Source organism: Salvia splendens, chromosome 11, assembly GCF_004379255.2.
Source record: "Salvia splendens isolate huo1 chromosome 11, SspV2, whole genome shotgun sequence".
Classification (NCBI taxonomy): domain Eukaryota; kingdom Viridiplantae; phylum Streptophyta; class Magnoliopsida; order Lamiales; family Lamiaceae; genus Salvia; species Salvia splendens.
Window position 1 is genome coordinate 19,138,410 of NC_056042.1, and position 26,273 is coordinate 19,164,682.

A 26,273-nucleotide genomic window follows, 5' to 3' on the forward strand; every position below is an offset into this window, starting at 1 on the left:
ATATGAGTTATATTATAAATATGATAAGGTTTGTGTTAAAACTGTCGATATCGAATTATCGGTGGTTGATTTGATAACTAAAAAGGCTCAAATGATTTATGATGATGATAAAAGTTAGTATTATTAATTTAACTATTCGAAGTATAATGTGGGTAGGAGCAAGAAGAAAATGTGAATTAATTTCTGTTTAGTACATAACTATAGAAGAGCATGTTGGTCTTTCCATGTCAATTAAACTATTTCTTCCTATTTCTTTGGTAGGGAACGAATTATTTTCTTTAACATATGGGTTCATGTGAATGCAAAATTGAGAAGAATGATAAAGAAAATTCTAGAGAAAAAATATAACAAATGGCTTAATATAAAGGGGCCAAGTGGCTAAACAATCTCCATGTAATAAAATAATTAATGAATACTATTATAAATATCAAAAAAATACATTCTTCTTTCTCAATTTCTTTGGAAGACAAACGGTTCATCAAGAGAGGAAAAGAACCGTGAAGGTCACAATGAAGCTCTACCTCGATTTTTCGTCATTTCATTGATTCGAATGCGTAAACCTTTATAAACATTGTAAGTGCTATCTAACTATACTATTTTTATTCCTTCATTGAGTAAATAAGGTGTTGTAAATTCTGAAAAATTGGCTGTCCATTTGGTACTTGAGTGGGATGTGGATTTATGTTCGATTAATTAACGATTACGTAACATTGGGATGTCGTTGATTATAGTTTGAGCTTTGATTTGAATGGATTGAACCTTCATCTATGAAGTCTCATAGAGGGTAAAACCCTAAGTTAGGAATGTTGGGATTTTATTTTTGGTTTGTTAGAAATGGTTTGGGAATGTGATATGAACATGTATTTTTTTCATTAGTTTGAAAGGGATTAAGTCCTCTGCTTTTCTGTCCCATGTTTCGATTTCTTTAGCATATTTAGAACAGTAAAATCCTTGATTTACTAATATTAAAACTAACTCAAATGGGTCTGAGAGGTTTCCTGAATTTTATGGAAAATTTAGGAGTTCATTTTCTACATGTATAAATTTTTTGACAAATGTTGACAGAAACTGCTCAATTTTGGTAGTCTCTGGTAAAAGGAGAATATCTCTCAAACCATTAGGAATTTTTGAGTGAATCTTGTTTCATTGTAAAATAGACTTCATGGGGTATTTAAAAATGTTATATTAAGCCTCTAAATCCTTTTTAATGGATATATAACATTAATGAGAAATCAGTCCAGTGCAATTGTTATATAAGAAGTTAAATAATGAATCAATGAATTACTATACATCTGGGATATTAAATAAGGTTAAAGGAAAGGGTTTAGCTTATAGTAGTATTATTTTTCTATAAATTAATGTGGATTGCATGTGATTAGTAAGTAAAGCGAGAGGTTTCTCGGCGATAGCCGAAATGGAAGAAAAAGGGATCCGGAGTGACTGGAACATTAAGATGGAAAAGGGGCTTATGCTCATAAGCCTGTAAGGTAGCATGCCCAGGACTTAAATAGCCTAATTCTCTTATGTGCTTTAATGTGATTTTTATATGACATATAGCTTGGTAAATTATGATTAATTATGTGATAAAAGACTTATGAGGTAAAATATGAAAGTAAGATGAATTATTGAATGATTTGGCAATGAAGTATGAAAAAGGAAGAATATGATTGTGACTGTAAAGATGGTGAGATGCATACAAATAAGATTTACACGTAAAGTATGTCTGATCGATCTGTGATGACGTCTGATCTGTCTGTACGGATGTGTTATGTTGGAAATCGTTGATAATAAAGTATACTTGTATGTGCTTATGCCCCATGCTTGAGTGTATTCTGTGGGTACAATTGGCATGCCATAGGACAGCAGCGCTGCATTATGTGTGATCACTTGTCTTTTGGATAACCGAAGCGAGGATCGTCTGTTATCTGATGGGCTCCTATCTGATCTGTCTGATATGCACCCTTATGGGTGGTCTGATCATCTGACCGATATGCACCCTCATGGGTGATCTGATTAACTGTCTGCACACTAAATGGATGGTCTGTGCGGAGTTCTCTGAAGGACAAAATCCGCATCTGTGTCTGATTATCTGATTCTGATTCTGATTCTGATATGGTCCGTGTACCCTAGTCTGTCACTAAGCACATTAATGGGCCATATGTGAAAGTTATGTGAAAGTGTCGATCAAAATATTCGTGATGATATATGTGACAATACGTGTATGATAATATATAAGTTATAATATGAGATTAGGTGAAACATCTGTTATATTATACGTGAAAATGGATTATGTTACATGGTTCTGTTGAATTTTGATATAAATATTGAGAATCAGAGACTTGCAGACATAGTTTATGACATATGGGAATTCTTGTATTATTATACCCTTCTGATGACATAGTTGGAAATTTGAAGTTGTAAATGAAGATTTGTCTACTGGTACAGGTATGTTGATACGTGTAATGACGTCTGTGATTTGTCTATGTTAATTTGTGGATATCATGTGAAATATTTGATGCTTCATATGAATATTAATGTGTCACGACCGCACTTCCTAAGGATAGAAAGTACGGTGGGTTACGACTAATGGGGGAATTAAGAGGCGGGGAAGAAGGGGAAACAATCAAGGGCGACATGTAGATCAAAAGGTGACACTTTATTATCAACTTATAGTCTGAAATCACGAAGTAACATAGTTTGTATGAAAAATAGTTCAACAGATTAAGGAAACATAAGAGTTTTAAAACTTGGCATAACGGGAGCATTTGAGAGTTTGCTACTACTATGTATGAAGACACAATAGCATCCGGAACACTTATATGGTCTCTGTCCAATGCTCAACATCCTCTGCCGCCCGTCCCCGCTCAACCTGCAGGTAGGGAAAACACATGCAGGGGCTGAATATTTGATGCACTCAGTGAACTCATGCCCGAAATTTATTTTATCGATAAAATAAATGTCAAGCCATCATTGAGTGAGACTCGGGTTTTACTTAGAAGAAAAAAAAATACCGAGAAACACATAAATCGTTTCTGTAAATAAAATAGTATCCGCGCAGACAATGTCATCATCACCCTCCATTGTATACCATATCTGAACCATCAGGTGAAACGAGAATGTGGCCACAAACTCGATCACTGGACCGGCCGACCCAAGGGACGACTCGCGATCCCCATCAGTGCACTAGCCTAAGTAGGGCTTGCACCCTAGTTAGACCCGAATTCGTTAACCATCAAAGTGTAGTAGAACATTATTCTAGTAGACAATCAGATAGGCAATTCAAAACATAAATTATGGCATGACATAATATTTAAACCACCCTTATCTCACCATAAACATATCATTTGCAAATAAAGAGTTAAGTAATAAAGCCCACCACATCAAAAGCTTAGAATTTCCTTAAACAACTTCTCGATCCAACTTTAGCGGGCGTGCAAACCACCTTTTCGAAAAATAAATAAGGTATACATCAATCTCAGTAACGAAGACATTTAGAAGGCATGCACTCTAATTAAAGTCTTTTATCTCGTTTTCTCGGTTTTAATGCATTTTCGATTATTCGGCGGCCGCTTACACCAATACTTCCTCCGTTGGCTCCTCGTATTTTTTCCCACGTTGTCGGAACAAATTTCCAAAAATTATTTAAGCGCTTAATTAAATTATCGCAACTATTTCTCTTCGCAATTATTTTCGCACTTGGGATAAAATTATTCACCTTTCGAAATATTCTGGGATTTAATTAATTTTTCCCACGATTAAATTAATTATTTGCCCAACGTAATTATCGAACAACCCATCTTATTTCTCCATTTTAAAAGATGAGCCCAACTTAAATAAATCATCCAATCAATTTATTAAGCCCAAATTTTCTTAGAGCAAAGGCCCAATTTCAAATCAAAGCCCAATTTCTTTTTTTTTTAACTCCCCATACCCCCACGCCTATATCTCTCTCTTCTTCTTCCCATTTTCTTCTTTCTCTTTTCTTCCCCTAATTCTCTCTCTCTCGACGAAATGCAGTCGACGAAAAAAATAGAAGCGCCCTCTCAAATTCCTTCGTCTCTCTCCCGTCGTTGTTGTCCGTTGGCCGCTTGAACCGTCGCCGCTGCTGCTGTCGGAAAAATCGCTACGCCGCAGTCCTATCGCCGTCTTCTGTCTCACTCAACCCGCACCAGCACGTCAACTTCCGTTCGCCACCAACGTCGCCGCCGCTGTGTCGACGCCGCTACCGTCGTTGGCAGCCGCTGAACTGACGCCGGCCTCTGCGTCGTCACTGCTGCTGTTCCTCGGCGGAAGGATGCTGCTGCTGCTGCCGGTTCGTCCAGCTCGCCGCTGTGAGGCTGCTGCCATCGTCGCCGGGAGACGCCGCCGTCGGTCAGCCTACAAATCCTCCGATTCGACCCAAATCAACTCCGAACAGCCCCGAACTCCACCCGAACAACCCCAAAACCAATTCGAACTACCTCGATTAGCCCCGTTTCCCATTAAAGGTAAAATCTTGATTTGTTTAGATCCGATTGATGTTATTGTTTAAGTTGTTTGTGTGGGAGGTTGATGTAGGAAATATGTTATGAGCTACATGCAAAAAAATTTCATGCTTTGAAGATGGGTAGAGATTATACCTCAATGAATTGAACTTGGTTGTGGAGAAAACAAAGAATGACAACAACTTCTTCTTCCTCTTCCTCTCTCGGCTCTCTCTCCCTCTCTCTCTTTGTTCTTGTTGTAAAGTGTATTGTGAGGAGTTATGCATTAAATGTGTGACTTTGGGATGCGTATTGAATGAGGGAGGTGGAAGGTGGAAGAGTTGAAAGGTGAAGGGTCTCCATGGTGGAAGGAATCGGCGCAAGGGAAGGAGAAGTAAGGAGGAGAAAAAGATTTTGGCTTGCACCAACACATTTTTGGAATTGAATTGGGCTCAAAGTCATCTCCCACAACTTTAATTAAATTGTTTGGGGTCATTTAGTTGCATGGCCAAAATTTTTATAATTATTTATTTGTTGGACTTTTTTTTCGATGGTTATAGCCCCAAGCCATGTTTATAAAAACATTTGGACTCCAATTTTATTTGAGAAGCCCAAGTGTTTATATTTATTTTTGTTCGTTTTCTTTCATTTAGACAAATTATTATTTGCCTCGTAGTAGTTTGGTGTTGTTCCAAGTACTATAAAATCCATCTCATTTAATCCCGCCAAGCATAGCAACATCAACATCATTACTTCAACGGAACTTTCGAGCACGTCTCCTAGAAAACTCCATCAATTAATTAAAAGGGACGTCTCATCCTTGATTTATCAATTTTAAAAATAACTCGAATGAGTCTGAGAGGTTTCCTGAATTTTATGGAAAATTTAGGAGTTCATTTTCTACATGTATAAATTTTTGACAAATGTTGCCAGAAACTGCTCAATTTTGGTAGTCTCTGGTAAAAGGAGAATATCTCTCAAAACCATTAGGAATTTTTGAGTGAATCTTGTTTCATTGTAAAATAGACTTCATGGGGTATTTAAAAATGTTATATTAAGCCTCTAAATCCTTTTTAATGGATATAGAACATTAATGAGAAATCAGTCTAGTGCAATTGTTATATAAGAAGTTAAATAATGAATCAATGAATTACTATACATCTGGGATATTAAATAAGGTTAAAGGAAAGAGTTTAGCCTATAGTAGTATTCGTTTTCTATAAATTAATGTGGATTGCATGTGATTAGTAAGTAAAGCGAGAGATTTCTCGGCGATAGCCGAAATGGAAGAAAAAGGGATTCGGAAAAGGGGCTTATGCTCATAAGCCTGTCAGGTAGCATGCTCAGCACTTAAATGGCCTAATTCTCTTATGTGCTTTAATGTGATTATTATGTGACATATTCCTTGTTAAATTATGATTAATTATGTGATAAAAGACTTATGAAGTAAAATATGAAAGTAAAATGAATTATTGAATGATTTGGTAATGAAGTATGAAAAAGGAAGAATATGATTGTGACTGTAAAGATGGTGAGATGTATACAAATAAGATTTACATGTAAAATATGTCTATCGATCTGTGATGACGTCTGATCTGTCTGTACGAATGTGTTATGTTGGAAATCGTTGATAATAAAGTATACTTGTCTGTGCTTATGCCCCGTGCTTGAGTGTATTCTGTGGGTACAATTGGCATGCCATAGGACAGCAGCGCTGCATTATCTGTGATCACTCATCTTCTAGATAACCGAAGCGAGGATCGTCTGTTATCTGATGGGCCCCTATCTGATCTGTCTGATATGCACCCTCATGGGTGGTCTGATCATCTGTCTGATATGCACCCTCATGGGTGGTCTGATCATCTGTCCGATATGCACCCTTATGGGTGATCTGATTACCTGTCTGCACCCTAAATGGGTGGTCTGCGCAGAGTCCTCTCAAGGACAAAATCCGCGTCTGTATCTGATTATCTGATTCTGATTCTGATATGTTCCGTGTACCCTAGTCTGTTACTAAGCACATTAAGGGGCCATATGTGAAAGTTATGTGAAAGTGTCGATCAAAATATTCGTGATGATATATGTGACAATACGTGTATAATAATATATAAGTTATAATATGAGATTAGGTGAAACATCTGTTATATTATACGTGAAAATGGATTATGTTACATGGTTCTGTTGAATTTTAATATAAATATTGAGAATCAGAGACTTGTAGACATAGTTTATGACATATGGGAATTCTTGTATTATTATACCCTTATGATGACATAGCTGGAAATTTGAAGTTGTAAATGAAGATTTGTCTGGTGGTACATGTATGTTGATACATGTAATGACGTCTGTGATTTGTCTTTGTTAATGTGTGGATATCATGTTAAATATTTGATGCTTCATATGAATATTAATGACTGTTGATATGTTCTGGGATTGACATTGCCTACTGGTTGGATTCCGGGCATGTGTTCGTTATAGAGGAGATGCTGCCCAATTTATGTTAGAAATTAATAAGACAATAATAATATGATATATGTGGCAATGATTGGTAAATAAAATAATAAGAATTTTAAGTTGTATGAATATTGCTTGTAGAGAATTTTAAGTTGCAATACTTTATAGTACCGGAATTGTGACATCGCCTACTCGGCCGGCGGACGATCTGGTGGGGGGTGTTACAAGTTTGGTATCAGAGCCTAGGTTTAGGCGTTCCTAGGCTCTTGGTGGGTTGTAGTGTGTTTAGTAACATGCCACACAGGGTGTCGAGTCGTATTCGATATCAGTGACCTGATGAAGTGGCTGCAGTATGTCAGTATAGAAGTTTGTCAAACGAGTTTTTGATAAAGTATAAAGTCTAAACTTTACCAAAGTACGGGACAAGAATTCTCGTATGACCGAGAAAATAGTTATATGGGACTGGCCACTCCACATAACTCAAATCTCGGTAGTGTCATTGTTGGACAAGAAAATTTATGATGTCAAGTGAAATAAGTTTAGAAAGGTCGATAAGAAATGTGCTCTAATAAAAAGAAAGTAACGAGCTCATAGGCATTGTGGGAAAACATGATGTCAGCTAAAAGGTTATAAAGTGTAAAATGATAAGTAAGTAACTTATATGCTAATTATGATTTGAGAACTGATTTTGATATATGTTGAACATGATGGTGATGTGGATAATAAATGAATATGGTCATATAAGTTTTGTGCCCTTGCTTATGTGTTAACATCGGGTCCAGAAATTATTTATGATATATGATACATAGTGTCATTGGTGGAACTGTTATATGATATATGGTGTGATGGGGGGATTTGATTGACCCCATGCGGGTGCATTTTGCGTTGTACGTATACCTGTGTTTATCATTAAGCACACTTAGGCAAATAAGTGAAAATATGTGATAATGTCCATTATAATATATTTGATGATGTGTATATGATAATGTGTATTAGCCTACAGATAACATGTGTTGGTTATGGATAAGAATGGGATATATCCTTTGTATTTGATTTTGATAAATCGTATGGATATATGATGTTAAGTTTTATACGACGAAAGCGGGCTATCTGAATGTGAACATGTGAATTGATTGATACCTGATATGGATGAGTATGTGTGCTCTAAATGAGCTATGCGTACTTGAAGATGAAGGGTATGAATATGTGATGTGATATGAGTAGGATATGTATGTCCTGAACGGGGCACTTGTGTGCTCGAGATCCGTAACATCCCAAATTTTTGTGACTCTTTTTATAGATTTAAATGAAATTTCGATTATGAAACTTTTGTTTCTATGTGATTAAGTGAATTGCGTGAAATAATTGTCGTGAGTGATGTGGAACGAAGTGCTTGGTATTTTATATTTTCCAATGTGGGGAATAATTAATAGGATCATGCATGCATATTTTCTCGAGTCAATTCATTGGAATTTTCGGCCCTTTCTAATTATTGAAATAGAATTTCATTTCTTGGATTTAATTAATTGTTTTGGGATATTTATCCGCATTAAATCCAAACCAAATGATCCCTAAATTGTACTACATGAAATTCGAACTCTAGCCTATTATCCTTGGGAGTTTCGAAAATCCCCTATTTAAAATAGGAGGATGAATTATTTTTCTTTGATTTAATTGGTGCCTTGTGGCTCCTTTCTTTTGAATCAAATTCAATTAAATCATGCCACATTTTATTTCTTCACCAAAAATAAATAGAGAGTTGAAATATTTCCTTGGCTATTTAAGCCTAATAATTTTCGGCTCCTTCACTAAATTTTGGAGGATAATTTATTTGTTTCCTATTTTGTGGAATCTCTTTTATTCAATTAAATATCATCCTAATACATATGTCTAATTAATTGGGGATGTGAATATTTCCTTTTTGCTCTCATCCATATCACACGCCCATTATGCTTTTATTTTCCTTGTGGAAATTAATTTATTTGTTACCTATTTTATGGGAGTCTTTTCTTATAAAAAAATTCTAAATTTAAATCCTATTCCCATTTAATTGAGGATTTAAATATGGTTATCATTCCTTGCTAATTAAATCATCAAATTTTGAAATTAATCTCCTCTAAATACACGCCTACCTTGTGTTCTAATTGTGGGACTTTTTATTTATTCCCCCACAATTTATTTATTTTTATTTGGGTGTAAATTAAACCTAATACATAAAACAAACTAAACCCCAACCCTAGCCACTATTTTCACACGCCTCCCTCTCCCTCATTCTCTCCCACACGCCTCTCTCCTCTCCCACTCTTTCTCTCCAAAAATCCTCCATTCCATCATTGTTGTTGATCCGTTGAAGTTTATTTTCAAGAGTCTCCGGCGAATCGCTTCGTTCATTGTTTCTACCGATTCATTTTTGTCAAAGAAGGTATATTTGCTCACTTTTCCTCATTCTTTTCGTTTGAACCATGTTCTTAAATCCTACATGCATGTAGTGGGTGTAGGAATCATAGACAAGGGTGATTGTGTATACGTGAGCTCGAGGAACGAGAGTTGCCATAAGTTGGATTGTGATTTGTTAAGAGGACGAGGTGGGCTTTCTTTTTCAAACCTCTTTATTTTCCGAAAATACTATGTGGTGTTATAAGGGTGGTTTAACTGTTATGTCATGCCAAAATGTTTTTGTTTATGAGATTGTTGCCTGATGCCTAGTTCGTCTGAGCTTGCTCCGTTAGGCTATATGGTTGTGATGTGAAACGAATTCGGGTCTGAGTAGGGCCGCAAACCCTATCAGGCTGTGTACACTGGTGGGATCGTGAGTCGTCCTTGCTAGCCGGCCGGTCTCGTGGGCGAATAGTGTGGCCACACTTTTGTCGCACTGCGGATTGATGTTGTGATTGATGGATTGTTGAAAATGGGGAGATTATTTGACTGGCCAGTTTACGAAATGTTTTTGTGTTCTCGTGGTAATTTCTTAATTTCATATAAAAACTCGAGATCACTGGTATGGATGCCATAACTATATAAAATGTTTTCGGCATGAGCCCATTGAGTACAACAAGTACTCAGCCCTGCAATTTCTTTTAAAATTTTGCAGGTTGAGCAGGATGTTGCGAAGAATGTTGAGCTAGCCTTAGGATGCGTTGTGTCTTCATACATAGGCGTGATCCTTGACTCTCTTTAAACCTTATTTTCCGCTGCTATATTTTAAACTATGTCTCAAGACTTTAATCTTTTCGTACTGTGTTTGAACATGTATGGTTGTGTTAGGTTTTAACCAAGTAATTACGTTATCTTTTGAAAATGGTGTTTTCGTGAATTAAATTAAATGGTCTACTTTAGAAGTTAATTGGTTTTCTTTAAGTTATTTTCTCCGCTATTTCTTTTAAAAGTATTTATTATAAGCCTTTTCTAATTAATAGTAAAATTTTAACCTTAAACTTCTTTAAACTAAAATGTCTTTCTTCGTTTAAGTTAATTAGGATTTTCTTTTAAAAACGTTATCCATGCATATCGGTCACGATCGCCGCGTTTGTGGTACCCCTAGTATGGGCGGTCGTGACAGAGTGGTATCAGAGCTTTGTTCTTTCGCTCTGGTCCGCGAGTCTTCTTTCACTTTAAGTCTAAATTAGTGAACCCTTATTGACTAGAAGTGTCACGAAGGCTCAACATCCACGCATCACGCTCAACCAAGGAAAATGAGATATGTTTTAAGTTGTTGATGAAATATGAGAATGATGTATAAGATTGATGATATGATGAGGATGTTTGGGCAAAAGAATGCATGAGCATGTAATTACGTGATGATGTGATGTGATTGTCATGTTGAAATTCATGAATAAATGATGTGATGAAATAAAGAAGTTGAATGTGAGCATGGTTTGCATGATAATATAAACACGTGTATTATGTGAAAACAATATCGTGATAGTATGAATATATGGAATATGAGCATGAATTGACAATATGATTTAAGCACGTGTTGTATGTGCGAACATGATATTGGTATGGTATGAGTATGTGAGACATGAGCAAGATTGGTATGATGACCTAAGTATGTGTTAAATATGTGAAAGTGATGACGTAAGCATGTGAACATAGGAAGATGGAATGTTTTACATGAAGGATGAAGGTTGATGAGTTGTATTGAGTAAGTTGAAATTTTAGAGGAAAAAAGGGAGTAATTTAAAAATGTTGTTTCGAACATATATGTGAAGTGCATGAGTGTTTTGTTCGGAATACAAATGTGTTATCAGTTTTGAAAAATTTGCATGGTTTGATATGTAGAAAAAAAAAATAAAAAAATGGAAAAAGGATTTTGTGGTTGATGTTTTGCAATATTAATGACTAGTTGTTCTAGTGGAGTTTGATTGAGGAAAAATGTTTATGTTGTGGAAAGTTGTTGGAAATTTATTTGAAAGAAAAAAAAAAATCTTTGAACTTTAAAAGAAAACATGTTAGTTCTTTGTTTTGGGAAAATTAATTGATTAATGGAAAATGTTGTGTTTATGATTTGTTCCAAAAAAAAATTTACCTTTTCGATTGGAAAATTGAGCCATGGAAGTGTGATGTTATATATGTTATTAGGTGTGAAGTATGATGCGTTATTCTATGGAGTGTTTTATACGAGTGATGAAAGTTGATGCGAAAGTACGTTTAGTTTGAGTCAAAACTTTTACTTTAAAATTGAGATGTGGATTTTTTTTGGAAGGTGTGGAAGTGTAAAGAAATTTGGTTTCAAAAGTTTTGAATATAAATGTGAAGTCCGAAAGTGTTTTGCTATGGGATGTGAAAATGTTGTGTGTTTATCTTGAGGTATGAATGACGTAAATCGTGGCAGGTGATGATCTATGTGATGATGAATTGTGTTGTGAACTTAGAGTACCTAAAATATAAGCCTAGTTGACCGTGCGAATCGTAGTTCTAAGTTGAAAAATTAATTATTGCTTCTCTGAGCAATGAAACGTACGAGAATATGAAAGTTAAGGCAAACCCTTAAGTCAAGGTGCGAGACAAGAAGAGCTGAAGCTAAGTGATATTTTCATGCAACGACGAGCGGTCATACTCGCGATTTAAATTCGTATAGTGTGATCTTGCGTAAGTGGCAACATGATGGAGATGATCTTTATACCCTTCTAAAGAGCACGAGGATGACAACAATATCCTACGAGGATAATCATTATGACATGAAGAGAACTTAATGAAAATATGGACTCCAACTATCATTATTAGTGGCATTAACATGACGAATCTCAGCGTGGAATCCACAGTTCTTAGAGCGATGTTACCAGTCTCGGCTTGCGAAAGATGAACGAGGTGGTGCAACTCTAATAGCTATAACAAACTATTTTAATCAACAGTTCTTACTTGGATTCTAAGAAGTTATCCTTCAGAACATTTCAAATAGCCGTGAGCCCTTGTCTATTTAGCAACTTGTTTCATTCACCCTTGCAAGTGATGCATGTTATTTCTTTTCCTCCATTGAGTCTTAACTCACTTTCAATTCTTGGAAAGTGGTATTGCCTTTATAACTTGGGACAATTGAATTGATTGTAGTCTTCTTTCACTTATTATTTATACGAACAATATTTTGACTTTGTGAGCCTTTGCTATTGAACGTCATTCCTAAGGCTGCTTGCAGTCATGTCCTTCAATATAGGCACGTTTCGCAGACATGTTTTCTATGAGATATTCTTCTTTGAACTTTTGTTCAGCTTTTCATTTTGTAACCATGTCTATGTCAAGTTCTTTCTCATTGAGTGAAATTATTTTTGGTTCAGTTCCACTATATGTATTCTTTCCATAATATAACCTTTCTTTTTTTGTACAAAACGAAGTTAAGGCATACATTTTTACCTTGCCTTAACAAACTTAATCCACTTGATTTTTTTTGTTTTGTTCAAAAGCCCCTTTGACTTTGGTTGCCTTTCGGAAACCTATGAACCCATTGATGTGATTCTAACATTCTATATTATGATTTTCGTTGAACCATGAGCAGTACCGCCTTGTGACAACTGCATACAATTCTCAATCCTCATGCAACTGAACATTTTTTTTCCTCAACCCCTTAAGTCATCATCCATTGATGTGTTGACCTTTCAAATTTAGTCGAACAACTGAATTATTTTGTTTGGTAGCCTACTATGAGAACTGACATCAATTCGATTTCATCCCATATTCATGATATATCTTATGTTCTTTCAAGCTCCGTGGGGATGATCATAACCAATTGTTACAATTCGAAATCGGTTCATATCCAAGTTAAGACTGTTTGATTAAAGATTGCGTTCTTGATACATATTCTGAGTTCTTGATGCAACATTGCAAGGAGAGGAAAATTTCTTTTCGAGCCCTTGGCGACAAGCCGACTATCTTGTCTGGGATTTCTTTGAACCGACGAACCTCCATAATCCCTGCTTTGCAAGCAACTATGATGATAAGAAAAGGACCTCCGGCATATCTTGTGTACTGGAATGGAGAGGAAAAGAAGGATTTGAAAGTGGAACACGTGGCAATAGTGCGAGATTTTCCCGATGTGTTTCCCGAAGCTTTGCCAGGACCGCCACCCGACAGACAAGTGGAGTTCACTATTGACTTGGAACCAGGGTCAGCGTCAGTATCAAAGGCGCCATATCGAATGGCCCCTAAGGAGTTGGCCGAGTTGAAGATTCAGTTGCAAGAGTTGCTCTATTTGGGATTTTTTCGACCTAGTGTATCACCGTGGGGGTGCCTGTATTGTTCGTTAAGAAAAAGGATGGAACGATGAGAATATGCATCGACTATCGTGAGCTCAACAAGATGACCTTGAAGAATAAGTACCCACTGCCAAGGATTGATGACTTGTTTGATCAACTTCGAGGAGCGGGTGTATTCTCGAAAATGGATTTGAGATCAGGGTATCATCAACTGAAGGTCCGACGAGAGGATGTGCCTAAGACTGCTTTTCGCACTCGTTATGGACATTATGAATTCTTCGTGATGCCATTCGGGCTGACCAATGCCCCAGCCGTCTTCATGGACTTGATGAACCGAGTTTTCCACGAGTATCTCGACAAGTTCGTGTTAGTCTTCATCGACGATGTTTTAGTATACTCAAAGAATGAGGAGGAACATAGATGGCATTTACAAACAGTGTTGGAAACGTTGCGAAAGGAGAAGCTTTATGCCAAGTTTAGTAAGTGTGAGTTTTGGTTGACTCGAGTGAACTTTCTTGGTCATATTGTGACGGCAAATGGAATTCAAGTAGACCCAGCAAAGGTCGAGGCCGTGCAGAATTGGAAATCGCCGAAAACGCCGAGTGAAATCCGTAGTTTCTTGGGATTGGCAGGATACTATCGACGATTCATTGAAGGATTCTCCAAGATTGCGAGACCGATGACACAACTACTAAAGAAAGAAATCAAAGTGGTTTGGATGCCAGAGGGCGAGACGAGTTTCCAACTGTTGAAAGAGAAATTGACTACAGCACCAGTCCTAGCGGTACCAGAACCCGACAAGGACTTCGCCGTCTATACGGATGCGTCGAAAGTGGGACTAGGATACGTGTTAATGCAAGATGGAAAGGTAATAGCATATGTTTCCCGACAGTTGAGGCCGAATGAATTGAATTTTTCGACTCATGATTTAGAACTAGCGGCAGTGGTGCATGCACTGAAAATTTGGAGACACCATCTCTATGGAGTAAGATGCGAAATCTATACGGACCACAAGAGTCTCAAGTACTTCTTCGAGCAGAAAGAGCTAAACATGCGACAACGACGTTGGTTAGAGATTGTGAAAGACTATGACTGTGGTATTCACTATCATCCAGGCAAGGCGAACGTAGTTGCCGATGCTTTGAGTAGAAAGAACCAACCGCAATTGGCTTATGTCCTAACGCAAGAGCAAGCGTTGAATCACGAGTTCGACAAGATGAGATTGGAAATAGTGAAAGCGCCCGAGACAGTAAAAGCAAGATTGGCTACACTAGTGATTGAGCCAGATTTGAGAACCAAGCTCATAGAAGCCCAGCGACGTGATGAGAAGTTGGAAGAATTACGTGCAAAGGTGAGAGCCGAGAAGCTTGATCATTACCGTGAGGAGGCGGATAATGCTTTGACTTACGATGGGCGATTGTGTGTGCCGAGCGATGAGGCGCTAAAAGATGAGATTTTGAGTGAAGCGCACGACACGCCTTACACTGCTCACCCCGGAAGCACGAAGATGTATCAGGATTTGAAGCAACATTTTTGGTGGAATGGAATGAAAGGAGACGTAGCGTCATATGTGGAGCGATGTCTAGCATGCCAACAAGTGAAGGCCTTACACCAACGGCCATATGGGAAGTTGCAACCACTCGAAATTCCCGAATGGAAGTGGGAGCTTCTAGCTATGGATTTCGTGACGGGTTTGCCGAAGTCACAGAAGGGCAATACTGCGATTTGGGTGATCATCGATCGACTCACGAAAAGCGGGCACTTTTTACCAATTCGAATTACTTATGGCGCGGACAAGTTAGCAAAACTGTACGTGAATGAGATTGTGCGTTTGCATGGAGTGCCAAAGACTATTGTGTCCGACCGTGATACGAAGTTCACATCGAAGTTTTGGATGAGCTTGCAACGTGAATTGAGCACACAACTGAATTTCAGCACCGCTTATCACCCGCAATCGGGCGGACAGTTAGAGAGGACGATTCAAACACTTGAGGATATGCTGCGAGCCGTTGTCTTAGATCGAGGGGAAAGTTGGGAAGCTGTTCTACCGTTGGTTGAATTCGCCTACAATAATATCTACCAAGCGACGATCGATATGGCTCCGTATGAAGCCTTGTATGGCAGGAAGTGTCAATCCCCACTTTATTGGGATGAAGTTGGCGAGAGGAAGATGTTAGGACCCGACGCTATAAAGGAGATGACCGAAATTGTGCATCAAATCCGCGCAAGGATTAAGGAAGCTCAGGATAGGCATGAGTCGTATGCGGACGTGCGTCGAACGGAAATCAAATTCGACGTTGGTGACAAAGTGTTCTTGATGTTGTGATTGAGTGAAAGGCAAGCTGAAGCCGCGTTTTGTAGGACCGTACGAGATTATCGATGAAGTAGGTCCTGTAGCGTATCGATTGGCGTTACCTCCCAGCTTTGGGAACATGCACAACGTGTTCCATGTGTCGCAGTTGCGTCAGTACGTGTTCGACCCCAAGCATGTGATCCATCAAGAGGACGTGATCTTAACCCCCGACTTGAGCTACGAAGAAAGGCCCGAGGCAATCCTACATCGGAAGGTACAAGAGTTACGAAACAAATCGATAGCGTCCGTGAAGGTGTTGTGGAAGCACCATGGTCCCGAGGAAGCCACGTGGGAGTTAGAAGATAAAATGAAAGAAAAGTTTCCCGCGTTATTTATGTGAGGCGATCAAATTTCGGGATGAAACTTTTTGTTTAGAGGGGAAGGATGTAACATCCCAAATTTTTGCGACTCTTTTTATAGATTTAATTGAAATTTCGATTATGAAACTTTTGTTTCTATGTGATTAAGTGAATTACGTGAAATAATTTTTGTGAGTGATGTGGAACGATGTGCTTGGTATTTTATATTTTCCAATGTGGGGAATAATTAATAAGATCATGCATGCATATTTTCTCGAGTCAATTCATTGGAATTTTTGGCCCTTTCTAATTATTGAAATAGAATTTCATTTCTTGGATTTAATTAATTATTTTGGGATATTTATCCACATTAAATCCAAACCAAATGATCCCTAAATTGTACTACATGAAATTCGAACTCTAGCCTATTATCCTTGGGAGTTTCGAAAATCCATTATTTAAAATAGGAGGATGAATTATTTTTCTTTGATTTAATTGGTACCTTGTTGACTCCTTTCTTTTGAATTAAATCCAATTAAATCATGCCACATTTTATTTCTTCACCCAAAATAAATAGAGAGTTGAAATATTTCCTTGGCTATTTAAGCCTAATAATTTTCGGCCCCTTCACTAAATTTTGGAGGATAATTTATTTGTTTCCTATTTTGTGGAATCCCTTTTATTCAATTAAATATCATCCTAATACCTATGTCTAATTAATTGGGGATGTGAATATTTCCTTTTTGCTCTCATCCATATCACACGCCCATTATGCTTTTATTTTCCTTGTGGAAATTAATTTATTTGTTACTTATTTTATGGGAGTCTTTTCCTATAAAAAAATTCCAAATTTAAATCCTATTCCAATTTAATTGAGGATTTAAATATGGTTATCATTTCTTGCTAATTAAATCAGCAAATTTTGAAATTAATCTCCTCAAAATACACGCCTACCTTGTGTTCTAATTGTGGGACTTTTTATTTATTCCCCCACAATTTATTTATTTTTATTTGGGTGTAAACCTAATACATAAAACAAACTAAACCCCAACCCTAGCCACTATTTTCACACGCCTCCCTCTCCCTCATTCTCTCCCACACGCCTCTCTCCTCTCCCACTCTTTCTCTCCAAAAATCCTCCATTCCATCCTTGTTCTTGATCCGTTGAAGTTTATTTTCAAGAGTCTCCGGCGAATTGCTTCGTTCATTGTTTCTACCGATTCATTTTTGTCAAAGAAGGTATATTTGCTCACTTTTCCTCATTCTTTTCGTTTGAACCATGTTCTTGAATCCTACATGTATGTAGTGGGTATAGGAATCATAGATCTCAAAATTAATCGGTGGGAAAATTGAGTTTGCATGAGAACTTTGATAGTATGCGATTTGATTTGAGGTTATATGAAATTTGTTTTGAATCCTTGGTGAATGATATAAGTTTATGTGCAAACATGTTTATGAGAGTCTTATCAAGCATGATTTCGTGTTATAAGCATGAGAGTTGGTATTTGGATGATTGAGGAAGAAACCCTAATTTCGAATTTGTGAGTCTGAAATCTGTGACGTTCAAACAGTAGTTTCTGATGTGTAATTGACCTATCAAACGATCGAATTTTGGTATGTAGATTTTACTGAGTTAATTTCAAGGTGTTTTCTGCGTCTCGTGTAAATTTCAGCCCTTTTTGTCCAAAAATTAATTTTTGAAAAATGTTTGAAGTTGACTGCGCAATTCTGCCAGATATTTGTGTTCTCGCCCAGAAAGTTTCGTATTCTGTTTGACTGACTAAATGACCTCCGTTTGATGTTATTCTTGAACTATGTGAATATTTGAAATGTCTTCTGAGCCGTGTAAAAATTTCAGCCTTATTGGACATTGTATGAATTTATGGTGAATTTTCCAAATGAACTGTGCAATGCTGCCAGAATTTTTATATTCCGACCAGAGAATTGTATTAATGTTTTGACTGACCAAATGACATGATTTGAGTGTGAAACTTTACCTGAATGGATTTGAATGTGTCTACTGTGTTGTGACCAGTTATTAGCTTCATATGAGGTCGGATGAACTTTTGGTGATTTTTACAAACCAACCGCGCAGTTCTGCCAGTTTCGTTGTTATGTGAAAATATCTTTTGTACTAAGTTTTGATGAATTATATGATGCATGTGTGATTTGAGAAAAATATTATGACATGTCTTTCTTGTGTTGGTGAATGTTGGGATGGGTAAGAGAACGATAAAAGTGAACAATAGGACATGCATGATCATATAAACTTATGGAAGGCTGATTGTGTTGTCGTTGACAAGGTTGATTGTGTATACGTGAGCTCGAGGAACGAGGGTTGCCATAAGTTGGATTGTGATTTGTTAAGCGAACGAGGTGGGCTTTCTTTTTCAAACCTCTTTATTTTCCGAAAATACTATGTGGTGTTATAATGGTGGTTTAACTATTATGTCATGCCAAAATGTTTTTGTTTATGAGATTGTTGCCTGATGCCTAGTTCGTCTGAGCTTGCTCCGTTAGGCTATATGGTTGTGATGTGAAACGAATTCGGGTCTGAGTATGGCCGCAAACCCTATCAGGCTGTGTACACTGGTGGGATCGTGAGTCGTCCTTGCTAGTCGGCCGGTCTCATGGGCAAATAGTGTGGCCACACTTTCGTCGCAGTGCGGATTGATGTTGTGATTGATGGATTGTTGAAAATGGGGAGATTATTTGACTGGCCAGTCTACGAAATATTTTTGTGTTCTCGTGGTAATTTCTTAATTTCATATAAAAACTCGAGATCACTGGTATGGATGACATACCTATATAAAATGTTTTCGGCATGAGCCCATTGAGTACAACAAGTGCCCAGCCCTGCAATTTCTTTTTAAATTTTGCAGGTTGAGCAGGATGTTGCGAAGGATGTTGAGTAGCCTTAGGATGCGTTGTGTCTTCATACATAGGCGTGATCCTTGACTCTCTTTAAACCTTATTTTCCGCTGCTATATTTTAAACTATGTCTCAAGACTTTAATCTTTTCGTACTGTGTTTGAACATGTATGGTTGTGTTAGGTTTTAACCAAGTAATTACGTTATCTTTTGAAAATGGTGTTTTCGTGAATTAAATTAAATGGTCTACTTTAGAAGTTAATTGGTTTTCTTTAAGTTATTTTCTCCGCTATTTCTTTTAAAAGTATTTATTATAAGCCTTTTCTAATTAATAGTGAAATTTTAACCTTAAACTTCTTTAAACTAAAATGTCTTTCTTCGTTTAAGTTAATTAGGATTTTCTTTTAAAAACGTTATCCATGCATGTCGGTCACGATCGCCGCGTTTGTGGTACCCCTCGTATGGGCGGTCGTGACAAGATCTAGCTATATGCATGTGAAATGTGATATAATTGATGTGTGCCCGAGTGAAGGCGATAGATGGCTCATCAAGACCTATGTAGAAATTATTAGGCCATGTTTGTTACCTTGAATAAATGAGCTTAAATGTAGAGGGTTATTTAGTAATCGCTATATCTGATGATATTTAAGGATGCATAGGAATGTATGATTTATATAATGTTTTCAGATGAAGTGATATATGTAAATGCGTGCCCTAAATGGATTATACGGTGTAAAAAAATGAACTATTAGCATATAATGTGATATGATGAGAAATTCGTGCGCTACATGTGATAAAAATAAAAGAACGTGTTCGAAGTTAAGTCGTATGATATGAAATATGATATGATTGAAAGTAAAAAATTCATATGAATTATATGCTTGAAACGAACTATGAGAATGCGAAAATTTTTATGACTAATACATGACGGGATTTGAAAATAAATATGGTTGTTGACGAATGTTAACTTGTTATTTGAAATTTGTTGTGAATTATTGGTTTGATTTGATAATTTATTATTAATATTGTATCTTGTTGGTTATAGGGAAAATGAGAAATAAAGGACAGGATCTGATCTGTGTGCCCTTGAATGGGTTGTATGTGCGCTCGAGATCGAACTATCTAATGTGAATGGAAGTATGAATTCTATATGGATTATATGTGTGCTCGGAATTGGACAATAGGAAATATGATGTGATGTTAAACATATAAGATATGTGATACAAAATGTGATCAGATTAGAATGTTAACTCCGTAAGAACTGAAGGGGTTGGCAGCGGAAGCGTGCATGAAATCCGATTACATAAAATTGATCTATTTAGCAGATTATTTAGACAAATTCTATTCGCGTAATTATCACATGTATCATGCTCATTACTTGAATTAAAACATGCTTTAGCATATAAAATCCCTAAAACATGCTCACTACAGAATTAGCCAATTTACCTCGTTGATTCAATCAAGAATCGATGATGACTTGCTCCGTCTCCACGTGAAGATCTTCAGTACTCGACCTCTGATCTTCTGACTGGTGTCCCAGACTGTATACTGATATTTGTGTGGGCAAATCTCACCAGAATACTAGGACTCGAATAACGAAGACAGAACTGAGCTTACCGAGGGAGCAATTTTCAAATTCTCTCTCTTTCTAGAGGGGGACGAAAATTCTAGCAACAATAATTAATTTTTCTGTCTCCTTTATTCTCCTATTTATATTAAGTAATATATTGGGCCCAGTCAGGGATCTAAGGAAGAATTTGGACATGGCCTCACCCAATTAGCTTTTTACTAATTAAATTGAACCCACAATTTAATATAAGCTTATATTGGAATATTACAAGCAGCCACTACAGAAATAATATTGCAGTGCCTTTCCAAATCTGAAATTATAAGTATTCCGGGTTTCCTTTTATTTGTTTAATTCATTTCCCGTGCTTAAGATAGAAACATCCATTAATTAATTAATGTCTTCTATGGATTTAATTAATTAACATATTTTATTCTCCAAGAGTGGACATAGCAAGAAACTCTTATTTATCATTCATAGAGTAATTAAACTCCAACTAGCTAGGTTCCGAATAATAAAACCTCGTTTCGAGCTCCTCTTGTGGATGTTATCAAACGAGACTCTCCTCGCGCACGATTCAACATAATAGCAATCCTAGCACCACTAGACAATGATCACCACTACCCAATATACATGGATCGTTGGGTGACGAAAAAACCCGCACCTTTGGTAAGTCAAAGTAGTAGATACTCAAAATATCGTATGCTCAATGCTAATGAACATTGATTAAGAAATTAATTATCAAGACCTCGTCTTTCAGTAGATAGCATAAAGACTCAGTGCTATACCACACCAACGTCATCATATGTTAATAAGGCTTAGAAATAATCGGACTGACATTGCAACCTTTCACGATAGGTAGTCTAGGTCTCTCTGGGTTGTGAAATTCTTATTTTTCTTTGTTCAGAACTGACCGGGTACCTTCAATTGAGCGCAGCCCACAACCGGTCTACTAGAACAAAGACTTAGACTTATGCTATGTTCGCTTATACATTTTAATATGCAATTAACATCCATTAAATGTAAAACATAACAACATTATGACAAAAATAATCTGTTGCATTCATTGAAAAATAATTATTAGAGTTTTACAGTATTCAATCACTCAAAAGGTGATTTCTAGTATACAAACCCTAACTATCTCCCACTTATACTCAAAACAACTTTCGAGTATACAAAATAGTGCACACGTCAAATTTCTCCCACTTATACTGAAAGCGAGTTGAGGTCTTGAATGAGTCGAACTCCCATCCCTTCAACGTGGCCCTCGAACGGTTTTACCGCCAATGCCTTTGTAAAAGGATCTGCCAGGTTGTTCTCTGATGCAATCTTGACCACTTGTATGTCTCCTCTCTGCACTATATCCCTTATGATATGATACTTCCGCTCTATGTGTTTGTTCGCTTTGTGAGCTCTTGGTTCCTTTGAATTTGCCACAGCACCAGAATTGTCACAATAAACCGTGATGTTCTTGGGCAGATTCGCAACCACACCTAAATCCATAAGGAAGTTCTTGAACCATACTGCCTCTTTTGCAGCCTGCGAAGCGGCCACATACTCGGCTTCCATGGTCGAGTCCGCGATGCATTTCTGCTTCACACTCTTCCAAATTACGGCTCCATCTCCTAAGGTGAACACATATCCTGAAGTAGATTTTCTCGAGTCCTGATCAGCTTGAAAGTCTGAGTCAGAATATCCCAAAGGACAGAGCTCGACTGCATTGTAAACTAGAGCATAGTCCTTAGTCCGTTTAAGGTACTTGAGTATGTTCTTTACGGCAGTCCAATGTCCTTGGCCCGGATTCGACTGATATCTTGCCACCATGCCAACAGCAAAGCAAATATCAGGCCTCGAACAAAGCATAGCATACATGAGACTTCCAACTGCCGAAGCATATGGAATCCTTCTCATTGCTTGTATCTCAGACGGCGTTTTGGGGCACATCTCTTGAGATAGATGGATGCCATGTCTAAAAGGTAAGAAACCTTTCTTGGTGTCCTGCATGCTAAAGCGACTAAGTAATGTTTCGATGTAAGGTTCTTGAGATAAGCACAACATCTTCTTTTCTCGATTCCTAAGAACCTTGATCCCGAGGATGTGTCCCTCGTCTCCCATATCCTTCAACTCGAACTGGTTTGACAACCATGTTCGTACTGATGACAACATCTTTTTATTGTTTCCAATTAGAAGAATGTCATCTACATATAAAACTAAGAACACTACATTCCTCTTTTCAACCTTCTTGTATACACAGCTTTCACTTGGGAATTTTTCGAATCCAAACTTGCGAACAGTTTGATCGAAACACTGGTTCCATGATCTAGATGATTGCTTAAGGCCATAAATGGCCTTCTTAAGCTTCCAAACCATGTGTTCCTTGCCCTTTATGGCATAACCTTCGGGTTGTTCCATGTAGATGGTCTCCTCAAGACTGCCATTTTGAAACGCAGTCTTAACGTCCATCTGCCATACATCCCAATCCATATAAGCTGCTATAGACGATAGTATCCGGATCGATTTGAGCATGGCCACTGGGGAGAAAGTCTCGTCGTAATCGACACCTTCCTTTTGGGTATACCCCTTAGCCACTAGTCTTGCCTTGAAGACTTTAACTCGTCCATCGGGTCCACGTTTACATTTATATATCCACTTGCTCCCAATGGCAGTACAACCTTTGGGTAGGACGGACAAATCGTAGACGTCTTTGTATATCATATATTGTAGTTCCGAATCCATTGCTTTCACCCATTCGCAATGATCGACATCTGCCCGTGCTTCCGCAAAGTTCCAGGGATATAATACATTGCTGTCTGAGGAGTGATCCATAGATTCCCCCAAACCAATGTATCTTTCGGGCTCATGTGAGACCCTCCCACGGCGGCGCGACACTACAATTCTTGGAATAGAAGTTGAAGTTTCTGGAATTGTTTGTACACTTGGTACTCATTCTTGGTTAATGGAATTTGTGACAGAAGTTAGCTCATCAAGAGCCACTTCACTGTTGGGTTTATGATTCATTACATAGTCTTCCTCTAAGAATGTGGCGTGAGTGCTCACAATAACTTTCTTATCTCGGAGACTAAAGAATTCATAAGCTTTCGTTCCTCTGGGGTACCCTATAAACAAACATACCTCCGTCCTTGATCCTAGCTTTGTTGGATCATTTTCCATTACATGAGCTGGGCAACCCCAAATCTTGAGATGTGCTAGATTGGGCTTGCGCTCAGTCCACAACTCATAACGAGTAGTAGGTACGGATTTTGATGGTAAATTGTCTAAAATATGGCTTGCAGAAAGCAAGGCATGTCCCCAAAACGAAGTAGGTAGCCGTGCATAACGCATCATCGATCGGACCATGTTCAATAAGGTCTTGTTCCTTCTTTCAGCCACGCCGTTCTGCTGGGGCGTGCCCGGCGCAGTCAGTTGGGATTCAATTCCCGACTCCGACAAGTAGTCTAAAAACTCAGCACTGAGGTACTCGCCTCCACGATCAGATTGTAGGCTTTTGATACTCTTACCATGATACTTCTTCACAAGAGTCTTAAAGTCCTTGAACTTTTCAAAAGACTCTGACTTGTGGCGCATCAAATAGACGTATCCAATTTTTGAGAAGTCATCAATAAATGTGATGAAGTATCGAAAACCACCTCTTGCCTCAGTAGACATTGGACCACATACATCGGAATGAACGAGCTCAAGTACTTCCTTGGCCCTAGTGCCCTTAGCCTGAAAAGGCCTCTTGGTCATCTTGCCTTCTAAGCATGACTCACACTTATGAAAAGGTTCCTCCTCCAGATCTTTAATAAGATCTTATTGGACAAGAGAATTGATCATCCTTTCATTGGCATGACCAAGTCTAAGGTGCCATAAGTACGTTTCGTTCATTGAACTTGAAGGTTCCTTTCGTTTCTTTGAAATTTTCCATGTTGTATTGAGTTCTGATTTGCGATTATTAAACTGTGTAGATGTGATTGTGTACAGATTGTTTTCCATGATACCACGACAGATATAAGAACCATCTTTCTTAATAGCGCAATTGTCATTAAAAGAAATCGAATATCCATCCAAAACTAATTTAAAAACTGAAATTAAATTTCTTCTAAAAGAAGGTATCAACAAAACATTCTTCAAAATAAAAAATCTATCACTACTAAACGCAAATAAATGTCTCCTACTGCTACGGCCGCCACTTTTGTAGCGTCGCCCAGCTGGACCTTGATCTCACGATCACGTAGCCGTCTTGTCACCTGCATTAAGTCAGGATCAAACCAAATATGATCAGTGGCTCCAGTGTCAATAACCCAAGTGCAAGTACACTTCGAAGCCAAATATGACTTGACTACTAAAGCTTGGCGCATACCTCTAGCCTTGCCCTTTTTAGGACAATCTGGCTTCCAATGCCCCTTCTCTCCACACTTGAAACACTTCCCCGTGAGCTTCTTGTTTGCCCTCTTCTTCTTCTTTCCCTTAGCTATCTTGGCCGGTCCTGAGTTCGGTGCCTGCCTTTTTCCCACGCTAGGCTTGAAGCCAGAGGAACGGGGCGCCGAATTCATCATGGCCGCCTTAGCCTGGACCATAAGGTCCTCTGCCGACTAAAGTTCAGTCAACAGCTCTGTCAAGGTGTAGTTCATTTTGTTCATCTTGAAGTTGAGCTTGAACTGCTGGAAGCTAGGGGGAAGACTTTGAAGGATAATAGTCACCTGGGACTCGGGATCGATCGTCCCTCCCAAGACCTCAATTTGGTTGAGGTGGCCCATCATCTCGAGGACATGGTCCCTCGCAGACGAGCCTTCCTTCATAGTCTTCGACATGATACTCCGAAAGGCTTGAGACTTAGCCATTCGATTCTGAGTACCAAAAAGATTCTTGAGATTCTACATGATCTCGGCGGCAGTTTTCATGGCTGAATGCTGATGCTTGAGTACTGATGACATAGATGCCAACATATAGCACTTAGCCATCTCATTCGCCTTATGACACCGTTTGTGTGCATCTCTGACTCCTGCCGCAGCGTTAGCTGGTGGCACTGGAGGTCGGGGGGTTGTGAGTACAAAGATGTACTCATCTGCTGTGAGAAAGATGTCCAAAGTTTGTTTCCATTCTAAGTAATTTTGGCCATCGAGTTGTTTTCTTTAAGTATTGCAGAAAGAGGATTGAACGACATATTGACGATTTGATTTGCACTGCAATACAGAATATTTACCATTTGTCATAAACTTATGTAAGAAGTTTGATTAGATTAACCATAAAACTTTTCAAAATCTTACAACAGTAAAATTAAAATTTTGTATCCTCCAGAGGAAGTTAATACGCATTAAAATCTTACAATTTTTATTGGTCACAATACCGACGAATAGTCCAGAGACCACAGAGTGGCATGACCGTCTAATGTTGCCTAAGCAAGACCACCTCTTTAGCATTACAGAGTCTCATTTCTACAACACACTCTCATAACAATGCTTATGTGCTGCTAACAAGATCAAACTATCCCATAAATCTTGTGTGAACTTCTGAATCTCGCAGTTTCTTAGGATTATTGTCCCCACAGAGCATGTGGCGATAATATTGGAAAGCACA

The 26,273-nt window shown here is 37.9% G+C and overlaps 1 long non-coding RNA gene across 1 annotated transcript; it reads left to right on the top strand.

The window, feature by feature from the left end:
* Positions 1-435: 435 nt before the first annotated feature.
* Positions 436-2,483, top strand: LOC121755852. Its single transcript, XR_006040875.1, has 2 exons — positions 436-573; positions 1,380-2,483. It is a non-coding gene; the product is annotated as an uncharacterized LOC121755852 (long non-coding RNA).
* Positions 2,484-26,273: the final 23,790 nt, after the last annotated feature.